This window comes from Sylvia atricapilla, chromosome 22, assembly GCF_009819655.1.
Source record: "Sylvia atricapilla isolate bSylAtr1 chromosome 22, bSylAtr1.pri, whole genome shotgun sequence".
NCBI classification, from domain to species: Eukaryota; Metazoa; Chordata; class Aves; order Passeriformes; family Sylviidae; genus Sylvia; species Sylvia atricapilla.
In genome coordinates, this window is record NC_089161.1 from 1,082,005 (window position 1) to 1,096,731 (window position 14,727).

Sequence of the window (14,727 nt, forward strand, 5' to 3'; positions counted from 1 at the left end):
TTCCTGGGCCTTGTCCGAGTTCCACCTTGTTTTTCTTTTCCCTCTTTTCCCCACCCTGTACAAATAAAGCAAAAACCAACTGGCACCACCTGTGATGAAAGGACAACTAAATGCAGAATTTTATCTTTTCTTTCTTTTCTCCCTCCTCCTTTTTCCCTTTTCTCGGCCAGAAGTTTTGAGCAAAGGACAAAAGGTATTGTTGGGTAAGCATAATTCCAGGGGCTGAGTCACTAAAGCGCTGGCTGCTGCCGGGGTAGAGTAAGCCAAGCCACTGCTTCACTAAATGCAACAAAAATGCCAGCAGCACCACTGCAAGCTCTGTCAGCCCCAAAGCACAATGGGCAACAGAAGATTCACAGAGCACGAAGAGGTGCAAAGAAACTAAATAAAGTCCTGGTACAAATATCCTCACCAAAGAAATCTTAGGAGGAAAGACTGTCACACCACAGAGATTGCACTCTTCCCTGAAAACAGTAAAGGTTGTGAAGGTCATGGTAAAAAGTTACAGCCCTTTACTTATGATAAGGGAACACTCAGATGCCTTCTTTAGTTCTTCATCCAGGCCTACTGTTTCGATTTCATGACCCAAGTCAGACCCACAGCTGGTCAGTTCTGTAAGCTCTGGAGACAGGAGCTCTTTCCCCACCACTGTAAGCTCTGGAGGCAGGAAGTTCCCATTGTTCCTGCAGCCCCAAGCACAACAGAAAGGGCACGGGGCTTCCAAACACCCCTACAATGCAGAAAATCATCAACCCATTTCTGGCTGCAAATTAAACGGTGCCCCAAGTGGGTACTTGCTCAGAGTATGTTCTAAAGCGCACTGCAGACCCTTGGAACTACATGGTGCATTTGGGGGAGCTGGAGCACGGGCTGTTTGTTTATTTTATGATGCACTTTGGTCTCTCTCAGTTGCACTGTTATCCTACACCTGTTTGCTCCCTTTCTCCGGGCTGATAACAGGCAGCACATTGTGCAGTGGGGGCCTGGCCTGGCTCTTTTTGTGTTTAATGAGACATATGTATTCAGTTGCAGACTATCAATAGTCAGGGAGAGGGAAGAGGCAGAAAATTTCCCTCAACAGGCATAATCAGTTCAGCAGTGATGTGGAGCAAGGTCCTGAAATGGACAGAAAGAGAACAAATGCCTTTGTTGAACAACTATCATGAGGGCAAATCCTGCTCCTCTGAGCAACGCATCTCCTTTGGAAACCCACACTCACGCAGGGCATTACGTTGCTGCTCCATTTCCTTAAGGCAGACACAGGCCTGGCCTCTTGCAACAGTTCTGGCATCTCTTCATGGCAGACCCCATGACACATGGAGGCGGCTGAGAACAAGGGATCATGCTTTTCCAGGAACAGGGAATCCAGATTTTCTGGTTTATAAATTTTCCCATCTGGATTTGTTTTGTTGTTCATAGGGTAGATCACCAGAGATAAGGAGAAAAAAGTAAAGAAATATCAGAGCAGTGGCAGCCCTGATGGGCTCAGATGAATTTCTTGCATGTAACAATCTCCCGTTTGGGCACAAATTTGAATGCATTTTCCAGCAGCAACACAGATAAACTGGTATTGTCCCCGGGGGAATGTTTCGGTTTCTGCTGCTGCCTGCAGGTCCTGTGATGCAGGAACCGAGGAGCTTGGACATGCCCACTCTCAAGACTGATTCCAGAAGGACATGGAAACTTCTCTACCACTTGCATGGCAAAAATTAAAGCCATCTCATACTTCTTCATGTGAAGCCCCTTAGAAGGGCAGGTTATTACCTGAAACAACTCCAATCAAAGCCTGTGTTAGGGAAGTCCTGCACAAGCTTCCAAGTGGCATAGGAAAGAATGATTAGCCCATCTCCACGTAACAGAACCAGTAGCTTTATCACTCTGTGGCACAGGGCCTGTCAGAGCCTGTTTTCTGGGAGAGAATCCCCTGGGATTGCAGCCAGATGGTCTTGGGAACAGATCTCCCAAGCTCCAAGTCATACCCCTGCTCTCAGGTAAGACCAGGCCCTACGAAACCTACCAGGATCACTCTTCCCACCTCTGCAGCCTTGTCTCAAGGCTCTGAACTGGCTTCCAGTGCCAACGGCTGTCTAGGTACAGGAAGGCACCTGCAGACTGCAGCAGATACAGGCCTGGAGCCCAAAGATTCCCATAGGGAAGAGCATTCTGAAGAGCAGAACCAAGGGGCCAGAAGCTGTAATGCTAGGCATGTTTGCTCTCCCCTGCCACCTCTAAGCCCAGCTGCTGAATTTACACACAGCAAGGACAACTTGGTAAAGCCAGCACAGTGCTGTCAGCTGGGAGCCTCCACACACTAAGCTCCTGGTTAAATGTTTTCATCAAAACCAGAGCGAGAAAGTGCAGAGCAAACACCACCAATTAGTGGCTGGGATGAATCGTTCCTGCCAGCAGTATCTGGTGAGAGGGGCATGAGTCACCTTAACCCTTTGGGAGCCAGAGCCAGCACAACTCCACAGGGGAGACATGGAAGACAGGAGAGGAAACCTCTCCTGGATCTTTTACTTGCAACTACTCCTTTTTTATTTATTTGTAGGGAGTTTAATTCAGGAGCGAACACTTGCTATATTTGGAATCACATTATCCCCATAACCTCTGCTGTCACCATTCTGCTTCAGTGAAGATGGACATGAGTTGGTTTGGAGACCAGGCAGCACCCCAGGGCAGAGGCTGCCAGATGCCTGTTGAGGAGGTCTGGGGTTGGTCATCCCTGAAGCCATCTCTACCTTCCGAACCCATAACAGGTAACAGAAAATATCACCTCACTTTTGCTGAAGACCAAAGTGTCAGTGAGAATAATATGACAATACTTGATGTCTCATTCTAAGACAAAACGCTTCCCCATTAGAAACATGAGGAAATGTAGTCAGCAATAAGAGGACAGGTGGGCTGAGGTGCACATGTCCCTCTTTCTCTACACTGCTGTAAACTGTCCAATTTCTGAATATGTGGCCAAAGTTAACTGTGTGACTGGGCTAAATTCTCTTTCAATATAAGTAACATGCTGCTGTTTGTGGCAGGATCCAGTGCCACAATTATACACCAAAAATTCAGCTATCTAGGAATATCCAATGTTGCAACATTACAGGTTTTCAGAGAGATGAGTTATTTCTGCAGCAACAAACCCTGAAGTCAGAACCTCCCTTTTGCTCTCAGTCACTCAAGCAAATACCAACTGACTCCAACTCAGCAAGGACTGAGTAGACACTGCAGGAAGGGCCCAGGACTGTGTATGGACCAAATCCTGCCCATCTACTACAGCATCCAGCAGACATGGCACTGCTGTTCCAGGCAGTGCAAGGGAATCTACCTAGGACCAAGTTCCCTGTCTCAAGGTGAGGGACAGAAAAGGCATAGGGGCAGTGGACCTGCAGCTATGGAGATCAAGAGGCATCCATCCAAGGCAAGGAAGCTAAAAGCCAGGAACAGAAAAATTAACACTCTGGTTCATACTGGGGAGGTTCCTTTCAATCTAGAGCTATGTGGGATGCAGTCCACCATCAGGCCCTCCACAGTTCCATTTGTCCAAAGCTGGGTCCCCCCAAATGTGAACTTCGAACACAGCAGGATTACTGGAGCAGACAGTTTCAGATCCTGCTGAGCCAGCTTGTGGCTGTATTCAAAATTGAGTAAATTTACAGCTGTAAGCTGGGAGTTTATACAACCCGTAACTTGTTAGGGATGGCTGACCAAGCCAGAACGATCTCTCCCCAGCCAACAGAGCTCCTGTTGGTTAGCACTCTGATTGTCTAGTAGGTTTTATTATTTTTCTTTCTCTTTTTCTTTTTCTTGGGGGGGGGGGGGGGTAGAAAAGAAAATATCGGTTTTTGTTCCTTTACTCACCAAACACAAATTAAAATTAAATCTCGGGTTCAATCCACTGTGGATTCCTCAGTGTATCAGTTGGGGACTGCCCAGTGACCATCTCCTTGCATGAGGCTGCTGTATTTGTCTTACTCTGTGCAGTATTGCACCATGAACAGCTCCACAGGATTCAATGTATTATCACCAGAGTTCATAAGGCTACTCTTATGCTGCCCCTTTTGTGTGGACACTTCCCTCCCCACAGATGCTACTCTGCTCCAACCTGGGCTGCAAGAAAACGTGGTCTGAGTTGTCTGAGTTTAGTGCAGTAAATATGGTGCCCTGAGAAGATGTTCCTTCCATCTCCTTTACAAGGATAAACAGCTGGAGCACTACCAGACCTAAAGTGATGTGAACCTGGATTCACACACAGCAACACAAGGAGCTGCCAAATAATGAGAAAGCAGCAGGCAGAGAGTGTGAACGGGACTCCAGGAGTCCTCTGATGGGAACAAAACCAGCATCATCCACTGTGCCTACAAGTGTGAAAGACATCCAGTCCGAGGGAAGCATGGGACTTGCCTGCATGTAACTGCCTCGACCTAAGATCCTCTACTTTCATTACAGCATGGTGCTGGTCCCAGTTCTTGTCTCAAAGGCATTTTTAGCAGGAAGTCCAAATATGATCTGACTGCAACAAGGCTGGATGAAGGGCTAGGGGGTTCTCCTGGGACTCACTATTCTTTGTGACCACAGGCAAGACAAGGACAGTCACACCAGCTTCCACAACACACACACATTCAGGATCATGAGGTGGCAAGGCACGGTGAGATGGATGTACACCTACCTCAGTCATTACATGGCTGCAGGCACATCATTCACTGTCCTGGGAAGATGCATTTTTTCTAGAACATGGCTAAGGAGCATAAGTAGGTCTCTCCTTTACCCTCTGCTCCATCCTGAATACGTAATAGCCCAGTACACCAATAGTTTACATGAGTTAAAGAGCCAGCTGAGGCTTTAGGGACTCGGGCAGGATAAAATACCCTTTAGCACCCATCTACCAAGTAAAAAAACTAGGTAAATGGGGACCTTTGGTGAAGTCTTAAACAGGAGACTGGAAAAGGGAAAATTTCCCCTCTCTCTGCTCTGTGAGCAGGGATCACACTACCTAGTGCTGCTCCCACAGTTTAAAATACTTAAGTCCTCCAAGGTGCAGCTTAATTTTCTTTTTTAAAAAAGAAAAGTGTCAGTCTAATTAGATAAATCCTCCATGCACGTGGCCCAGAGTTCGTCATGGAAATTAACCTCCTTGAAAGATCACAGTGACTGAAATAAGAAACTGTGTGTTTTGGCATAGTGCAGTGAAATGGGAGATGCAGGCTGCATTTCATACACCTTCCCTTTCATAAACCTGCCGCATTTCTTATCTGCCCTACCGGCCCTGAGCACGGCAGCAAGACTTTATCTCTGAATGCCTGTTTGCAAATCGCTTCTGAGAGGTTACAATAACCCCTGGGAGAGATTCTGCTGGCTCACTAGTGTGAAAGGACACCGCTCCCCTCGTATAAAGTTGGACCAGCCTGAGGCAGTGGTAGAGGGAGGGGCTCACCACCAGCAGCCCTCTGGAGAGGATGTTCTGCAGACACGGCTCCCATGGGGAGGCAGCCGGGCTGGGAGCTGTTTGCCAGCCTCCCAGCTGCTCTGCCAGCTTCATCATGCACCACGCGGGCAAGCGTGATTCTGTGCAGCCCTCACTCCTCCTGGCATTGGGATGGGCTGAGTGGGGCAGGAGGGAGATACCTCCAAGCCACAGTCTGTGATCACATAGCTCAGTATGCATTTATGCCAGGCACATTCTCTTCTTCTTATTTAGAAAGCTCTGCCTATCCACACTGGGAGAAGTGTAGGGCTGGAAGTTCATACTGCTTAGGAATAGAATGTCCCAGTACCTTTGATATTGGAAGCAGAAGCAAAACCAGGAAAGAAAAGAACTGGCTCATAACTGAAAGACCACTGCCGCCCCCACCTTCAAATACAAGCAGGGATCAGAACCAGCCTATCTTGTATTTTTAGGACACACTTTCTAGTCAGCTTTTCTCCAAGCCCAGCAGGCAAACTTGTGCTTGGGTCACACTCTCAGCACTTGTTTCTCAGGCCCTTCCCAAGCATCACACAACACATTTTAATAGATAGCTGAAACAAGACCCCTCTTCCCAGTTCCAAACAGACCATCAAGAGATTCTCTCTTTTAAGTTTTCCAGCTCCCACTGTTCTTTCAAAGGACAGCATCCAAAACAAAAAACTCCATGAAAAACTTGTAGAGTTTATCTACCTCCTTCCTTCCCAAGTCTCATGGATGATGGTGTGTATGATGCTGTGCTGCCCTGCCAGCACTGCGACTAACCTTGCCAGCTGACTTCACACACAGAAGGATCAGGAGCAGCCTCAGAGACCAACTCTGAGGTGACTTGTTGTATTGTCATTGAAATGACAAGCCCTATGGCTTAGAATCTGGGAATTGTTTCCAATGTTGTTTCAAAACAGCATCACTGGTGGCAGAACAAAAATAGGATACCTTCTGGAGAGAAAAGTACCTCAAAATGCCATGGCAGGCAAGGAGCCAAAGGCCCTCAAAGGCCCCAAACAACTGGCAGTTCTGCTATGCCTTTTCCTACAGCAGTTATTACGCACGAGGCCTTGGCAGCTGCATGGCTCTAGAGCTCACCCTGTGAGCACAGACTCTTCTATCTCCGGGTCCTATTCTAGACCAGCTCAATCAGGCGTGAAAGGTATTAGCTGACACCTCGTCAACAGCCATTGGACAGAGTCAGTGAGAGGGGTTGTAGGCAGATCCCTCTGTGCAAGAAATGGAGCCTCCTTGCTACAATTCATTAGCTGTCTCAGGAAAGTGTTCAAAAGACAGATGATGCGCCAAAACTGCATTCAAGTTTTCTCCTGCTCCCTCCAGATCAGGGCTGAGGCATGCTGGAAGGACACTACCAGAGAAACCAGGATGAATTCAGGCCTAATACAGTACCTTAGCACTTCTCTGTCAAGTACAGGCAAGCTCCACAGTTCCACTACTAATAACTTAATACCTAATAATATTACAGTAACTTAATACCTAATAATATTACCAATGTAATACTTTACCTTGATGCCAAGCACCTGGACTCAGAAAAAACAGCATTTAACAAGACTTCCACCTCACTGCGCTTGGCTTCCACCAACTGATCAAAACTCAGCATCCACAACTCCTTCCTACCTGCTCCAAGGTATTTGGAATAACTTTAAAAAAGGTAAAGCTGCTACTTCAGTCAGAAGCTAAGGCTGATCCAGAGAAAGAACACAAACTGCAGGAGGGAAAAAAAATATTCAAGTGCTATTCCACTCCCCTTCTTTAGGCTTTGGATGCATTAGGCAAATTCCCAATTACAGCAATCCCTTCTGCCTGCAACTGGAGCTGAGATAAGAGACCAGAAAGAAGGGCCAGTGGGCATCACTGAAAGCTCAGCATCTTCCATTACACATCAGCACAGTAAAAAGGGCGATGCCAACCCTGAAATGTTTTTTTCCAGAAGGAACACACGCACACCCTTTAGAATGGGTATGGTGAAATCGGCCTAGAGAGGGAAGGACTCAGCAACACCAGCAGGTTCCTGACTCCTTATCATCAAAGTAAGAAGCCCAGCCTCTGAATTCATTTCATCAGCGTCCTCTTTCTTCCTTCTCCGAGGGCTCAAATCCCTGAACGCGACTGCAAACACACTGCTGAAGAGGTCGTGCGATATCTGAATCCACAACGGATTCAAAGACATCTCCATGTTTTGCTGTCAGCCTGAAGTTTGAATAAGGGAGCCCACCAGAAAGAGTGAATGAACGCTGGCAGCTGCCAGCACAGCAGAGCCGAGCCTGTGCTTTAAGCCACCTAGTGTCCGAGCCGCGCAGGGAGATGCTTCAGGAAATGCAGGCAAAGCATTGAGACACCCAAGCTGACCGACGCGGAAAGGAGCAAGGGACAGGGCGCACGGGTTGAGAAGCGAGCCCGAGCCGAGGAAGCAGGCGCCAAAGCGGAGGCACGGCAAAGCACCAGCCCTGGGACGCCGCTCCCGCAGGGCTGAGCCGGGCCGAGCAGGGCGCGCAGCCGACTCCTTTCTCAAACTGACCTCCAGCACAGAACGTCACAATTTCAGGCCAACATTTCAGCCCCAGGGTCCAGCTGGGCTGCTCGGGTGCAAACCTGGGAGATCTCTGGGATGCAAACTTGGAGACAACTTGCCCCAGCACAGGCCCGAGGAACGAACGCAAAGCGTCGCAGAGGCACAAGCCCTTACTAACCTGCGCCCACTCCCCTAAATACCACTTTCATCCACATCCTCTCCTGCTCCCACAGTACCCCCTCCTCCTCACTCTCTTTCTCTGTGTCCTCGAGACTCCTCTCACCTTGAGGAGTGTTAGGATTACCCAGCATTTACACTCAATGCTCCTCTTTATTCCTTAAGACTTATTAAGAATGATAATGAGCTCCAAAGCAGTGACACGTCTCTCTCTCCCCCTCTGTCGCGCTCTCTCTCTCTCCCTCTCTCTCTCTCTACGTGCCTTTTCCGTCAAAGGCACACAGGACAAATCCGACCAAAAAAAAAAAGATCCTGACAATATGGATCAAGGACACATGAGGATTTATATTCTACAAATCCAGCCTTTTTTGTTTTTATTATTTCTCTTCAAATTCCATTTCTTTCCTCTTATTACTTAAGGTGTCCCCCCCCTCCCCCCCCCCCCCCCCCCCCCCCAACCTCAGACTTTGAATGAAAAAGAAGAAGAGAAGAAAGCTGCTTGCCTGGAAAACCTCGTTAATGTGGAGCTCTTAAACGGTTGATTAATTTTAGCAAAATTTATGATGCGCCCTTGCTCTTCTTTGAAGCTGCAGCCTTATATACCAAAAGCAAGTTAACTTTGAGATTTCTGTGCGAGCCAACTGTCCCCTAATTATTAGATACCCTACTTAGGTACAACAAATGCATGGGAGAGAAATGTTACAACAGAGCATGGGAACAGTCACCCTGTCGGATGCTCAAAGTGGTTCAATTCAAATCCCTTTAGCACAGCCTGATAATCACAATCTGAAAACTCCCAACTTCTAGCAATTCAATTTCCCATAAATATTAAAAAAAAAAAAAAAAATCACTAGTCACTCCTTCAAAAACAAAAAAGAAAGAAGGAAACATGAACACAAATTCCAAGAGAAGTCTCTCCAAGTTGCCTCTGCACAAGCCGCAGCAATGCCCGACTCTCGGTTGCACTGGAAACATCAGGTTCTCCCGAAGCCACCTTTAAACCAGCTACGTTTCGCCAGAGGGAAAAACTGAGCCTAAGGGAACATCATAATACTGATCTATACATATCCTGAACTATACCTCAATATTTCAATCATCTCCTCAGCTTCCTCCTGCCCAGTATTTGCTTTTATTCTTTGTCTCCCTCTGCTAGACTCTTGTTTTTCTGATACAGACATCAGAAGGCTAAAAGGGCTCAATTATCAAGTCTGTTGAATCCTCAGCTTCACGTTACTTAAGAGGTTCTCTGTTGCTCTTTGGAACTACACTGCAAAATCTTTTTCCTTCTCGGCTTTTCTTTTTCCTACTTATAACGTCTATTTCCGACACACCCGTGTGTGAACCCACAAATCTATTTGGGGTAAATGGAGAGAAACCCTGAATTGGTTTGGGAGACAGAAACATTAATAAAAATAACCTTAAGAGTGCCTAGCCAGACTAAACCTGAAGCACTTGCAATCTTGAAACCTAAAGTAACATTCACATGGAATTTACAAAATATGATTCGAGTGGTTCTAATTAGCCCCAGTCTGTGGAAATTTGGAAGGAAGCGGCTCTTTGATTAATGTTACAAACCAGAAAGGAAACATATTTTAAAAGTTAAAGTATCGGCATTGTGGAACACAGAATCATTACCAGCATGCATTTATGATACCTGCTTCAATCAGATGGCTTGGGGTTTTGTTTTTAGGGTTTTTTCCTTTTAACTTTAAGAAAAAAAGGAAGACAGGATGCAAGTAAAAGCTTTTGTTTATGGAAGTATGTGGCGCTTTTATCTCCCAAGGAATTTATATAGCTGGACTGTGTATAAATCCTTCTGAAAATGAAATGAACAAAAACAAAACAGAGTTGAAGGTGCTGGAGGGAGTGTGGGAGGGGGCAACCATCACCTCAGTAAATCATAGTGGATAACCAGCCCCTGGCTCGGACAGATAGGAAATTCAGCTTTAATAGGAAGAAACAGAGTTGGAAAGGGAAAGAACAGGATTCATACCTGCAGCAAACTCCTTGCAAAATGGGGGGACTATTTTTAATAAGCTTTTGAAAGTTACTGTGCAAGTTTGCTTGGGCTTGAAAAGAAAAAGGAAATAAGGGTTTTTTTCCAGCTAGCTTGATTGTTTTGGGTGGAGCTCAAGCATGTGTGTATATATGCTGTATATAAAAATGAATTACTAATTCTTTCCTGGAAACTGTTTGAATTACAATCTGCAAGATAGAAAAACACACCTTTATTTTAACATTGATTTTAATACAGATAGAATTGGAGGGAGGGGGAAAAGTGAGGGAAACGTTTTTTTTCCCAGTACATAGCAAAACCCCTAAGCAAGAATAACATCCCACCACACATACCCAGAGACACTTTGCTCAGCTGTACAACACCAACTTAACTCCAGCTTTCACTGGCTTTTCCCTGTACAAAGGCTTTGCTCTAAAACTGCAAGAACGACAGTGTCATGTGTATGGAAAGCTGACACTTAAATATTTTAAAAAGAAATTAGGAAAAATAAGCTGTTGACTTCTTGGTTAAAGTATTTTCTTGTTCTAACTCATGTTCCTATGTCACTGGGCTAAAAAAAAAGGAGAGAGAGGGAGAGAGAGATATGACTTTCCTTGAATGATCTGTTTAACCTAAGCCAGAGGAAAAAAAAAGAAGTCATTAATTACTTATGTGAGCTATTGCTTCTGAAAGACAATAAACCTGCCTGGTCGCCATGGATATGACATATTTGCTCTGAAAACAACACAATAATTAGCAAAGGGGAAAGATACAAGGAGAATATGCAAACTCCTGAGTTTAAAGCCATAGTGTTTCCTTTTTTCCCCTCCTCTTTTTACTTGTCAGAGTCAATTCTGTTTACAATTCAAATCAAACAAATAAACAGAATACTTACAAAAATTTTTAAATTATCTCCCACACATCAAATTGCACACACACAAACACACACACACACAAAAAAAAAAAAAAAAAAAAAAAAAAGGAAAAAATGTACAAGGAAAAAAAATTTATGTCTAATATGGACAGATCATAAACCACTTGGTGTTTTCCATATATGTGTAGCTATGCATAGATATAGATAGATACATATATATGCGAAATACAAATGTATATACACACACGAACATACATGAGTTGTAAGGGTTACACACACTATTTCCTCTAGGATCCTTCTCTTATTTTTAGGGTCAGTAGAGAAGCATACCAAGAGGAAAAACATCTCTCATTTAGGGAGTAGAAACATTTTGAAGATACACTAAAAGAAAGTACAAGGGTTTTTTTTAACTGTGTTAAACATGCATTGTGTTGGTAGTATATTTTTTGCAAATCTTTGAACTTTTCTCTAAAAATGAGCAACAACCCACAACTGGTGTGCACTGTGCATCAACCTAAACAACACACCGGCTTACCAGGACTTCTCAAATTTTAAGAAAAAAAATTCTCTCACCTCAATTACTTTAGTTCTTAAGTGTATCACACTGAATCACATGTAATAATGCAATGGATAAGTTAAGAAATAATGAAAACTGAGTTATATGCTGAGATACTTCTTTGAAATAATTCATAAACGTTGCAGGGAAAATGTTTTTTAGATTGCTCTCTCATTAAGATGAGACAAAGACTATTAAAACCTTCTCTAATGCAGTAGCTTTCTGGATTCTGACCTTCCACATTTAGAAACCAAGTAATAAAACCACCCTAACAAGCACTTTATCTTTGGAGATATTTGACTTTGAACTTATTTTAACTTTAAAAAGACTTGGAAGGTATAAAAATAACAATATAGTTGCCACAAGTTTCTGTTGTTGTGTTTACAAAGAAAAAAAAAAATCTTTAGAACACAATAAGCAGATTAAGGAAACATCGCCCTAATTTAACTGTCTCTTTCTGGTGGTTTTGTTGTTGTTGTTCTGTTGTTTTTTTTGTTTTGTTTTGTTTTTACAATAGTTTTTAGCTGGACACTTTGATCTTGAAAGGGTTCTGCTATCTTGTGTGATGAGGGGGGGAAAATGATCTGTTTTAAATGATGATGAAAAAAAAAAAAAAAAAAAAGGATCAAAGCCCTGACTTTCTGTTAGCCATAATAAGTTCTGTCTTGCACAAAGCTTCAACTTCAGGGTTCAATATATAAAATATACAGGAGCCCAGTAAAAGCACTGAAAAGGTACAAAGTCTGAAAACAAAAGGGGACGCTGCTCCTTTAAACGTTTTAGTGCATATGGAGTTTGATTTCTGAAAGAGATCAGTTTAACATCTCCATAGAAACCAGCAACAGATTATCATCAACAGAATAAATAACTAGTCTAATAAATTAAACAGGAGGCATAAGATCTGGAAACTTGATTACTGAAGTTCAACAATATTCTCCCATAAACTCTTCCAAACCACCTTTAGGGTAGCTAACAAGGTGGCAGCGACACACAGATAAAAGGTAGGTGGGAAGCAGGCAGGACTTTTGAAAGGAGAAGTCGGAAACATTCGCAAGAAATTATACCACGCTGACAGTCAGCAAATCAATAGAGGAAATAAATTCATCAATGAACTTTTGGGAGAGACAGCTACTCTTCCAGGGAGCAAGCTGCCAGGACGCGCTGTGCAGTGCAGCGCGGACAGGAGGGGGCACACAGAAGGTGGACGTGCAGCTCCTGAGAAGTTTCACCTTTCCGACCCGAAAGAGCAGGAGGTCTCGAGTCGATCGCTGAAACCTGCCGTGATTCGGAGCGGCCTCCGGCCGCAGCCCACCCCTCAAAGTTTGCCGCACAAGTTGCCCGCTGCACGGCCAGGCGCTCACGGCGCCGGCCCCACGGCAAAGCGGCAGCGCCGAAGTCCCGCGCCCGACCGAGCCTCTTGACAGCTCGCTCGCCGCCCCGGGCCGCCGCCGAGCCCGCCTGTGCTCTGCGCCCCGGCTGCCCCTCGCTCCTCCTCTGCTCCCCAGGACCGCTGCTCCGCGGCCGGCGGCTCTCGGGGCCGCAGCACGGCACCGCTCCTCGCCTTCCCCGTCCGGGCCCCCCCACCGGCCCGGCTTATGAGTGATGGCTCGGACACCTGTTCCCCGTCCCCAGAGCCTCCGGCGTGGGCAGCCGCTCCCCCGGGAATCCCGGCCAGTGCCCCCCACCCGCCGCCACCCCGGTCTGCCGTCCCCCGCCCGCCACTGCCCCGCCGCGCACGGGGAAAGGGGGAAAAGGGAAGGAGGCGGAAGGGGGAAACTTCCTGGCTCCGGATGGCAAATCAGCTGCACATTCTGCAAATACCACCGGGTAAAAATAACCTGCTGCTTCGCCCGGGGGGCCGGGCACCGACTGCCCCGACCCGCGCTCCCGGCCACCGCGGCCCCTGCCCATTGCGACCCTGCCGGGGGGGCTGCGGCCGTGCCGCCGCGGGCACCGGGAGAAGTGCTGCCGGCCCCGGCCCGGCCACTTTACAGAAAGTTCCCCGGCACGGCTCACCCCACCGCACCCGGCCCTGTCCGCGGAGCGCTCCAGCTGCCGCTCGCCCAACTTTGCTGCCGCCTTTCCCCTCCCACCTCTCGGTGCCTCGCCGAGACCCTCGGGTGGTGCGGCGCGGCGGGGCTGCGGTTACCTGCCCTCGGCGCGGAGCGAGAGCACGTGTTCCCCCGTCCCCTGCCCGGGCTCCTGGCAAAGTCTTGAGAATTGACGGGCGCCGCCGCGGCCGCGGCTCCGCCGCCGAGCGGGCACGGCGCTACCCCGCCGCCGCCGGCCCCCCTGCCGCCACGGCACCTCCCTGCTCCCGCGGGGCCGGGCGGCCGCCGCTGCCCCCGCTGTCGGCCGGTGCCCGCACGGGCTGCCCGCTGCCCGCGGAGGTGGGCGCTGCCCCGCGGGAAGCGGCTCGGAGCGCGGAGCGCTGCCCACCTGCCGGGCAGCGCCGCCCGCCCGCGCAGCGACCCGGCCCCGGGGCTGCCGGCGGCGGGGCCGGGGCCGGGCAGGAGCGGACGGGCTTACCTGCACTTGGGGCTGCTTTGGTTGACTTTCCAAGTCAAGGGAAATGTGTGTGTGTTTGGGATGGAGGCAGCAGCGCGCATGCGCCATCAAACTTGCCCTGATCCCGGATTTTTCCTCCTCGCGCTCCCCTTTGCTTTGATTATTGAATTTTCCTATTTCTAACAGGAGGGCGGGCGTCGCGCAAAACCCGGCCTGGAGCCCGCCGCCGCCCGCCCCGGCCCGCCCGGGGTGGGGAAGGGGGGAGCGGCGGGAGGGAGCGGGCACGGAGCGGACTCGGTCTCCAGGCAGGCAGGGCAGGCAGTAAAGGAAGAGGCGCCTGCAAAACCCGGACCGGATCACCCACCCCTGGCAAGGGAAAAGGCGAGAAAGTGTCCCCATTTCCCGGCCCGCGGGGGCAGCTGCTTGTCCCCTACCCTGTTCCCGCTCCAGCGGTTCCTCTTCTCCATCCGTTCTCCTTCCCAGAGAACCACTGTAAATTTTATAAAATTTTCTATTTTGCAGCCTGCTGACCCTTGTTCACCTTAGTTCCCTAAGACTAAACTCCATGGAGACGACGAATAACTAGGTTGTGTGTACCGCTTTATTCTCCTGCTGCTTTTCCTAGGCATGATGC

The 14,727-nt window shown here is 47.8% G+C and overlaps 1 protein-coding gene across 1 annotated transcript in view; it reads right to left on the bottom strand.

The window, feature by feature from the left end:
* The window catches only part of CASZ1 (castor zinc finger 1), a 195,083-nt gene extending 180,776 nt beyond the window's left edge, over window positions 1–14,307 (bottom strand). The window contains exon 1 of the mRNA XM_066334522.1: window positions 14,115–14,307. The gene's annotated coding sequence lies outside the window, so the exon portion shown is untranslated. The remainder of the gene's footprint in view (window positions 1–14,114) is intronic.
* Window positions 14,308–14,727: the final 420 nt, after the last annotated feature.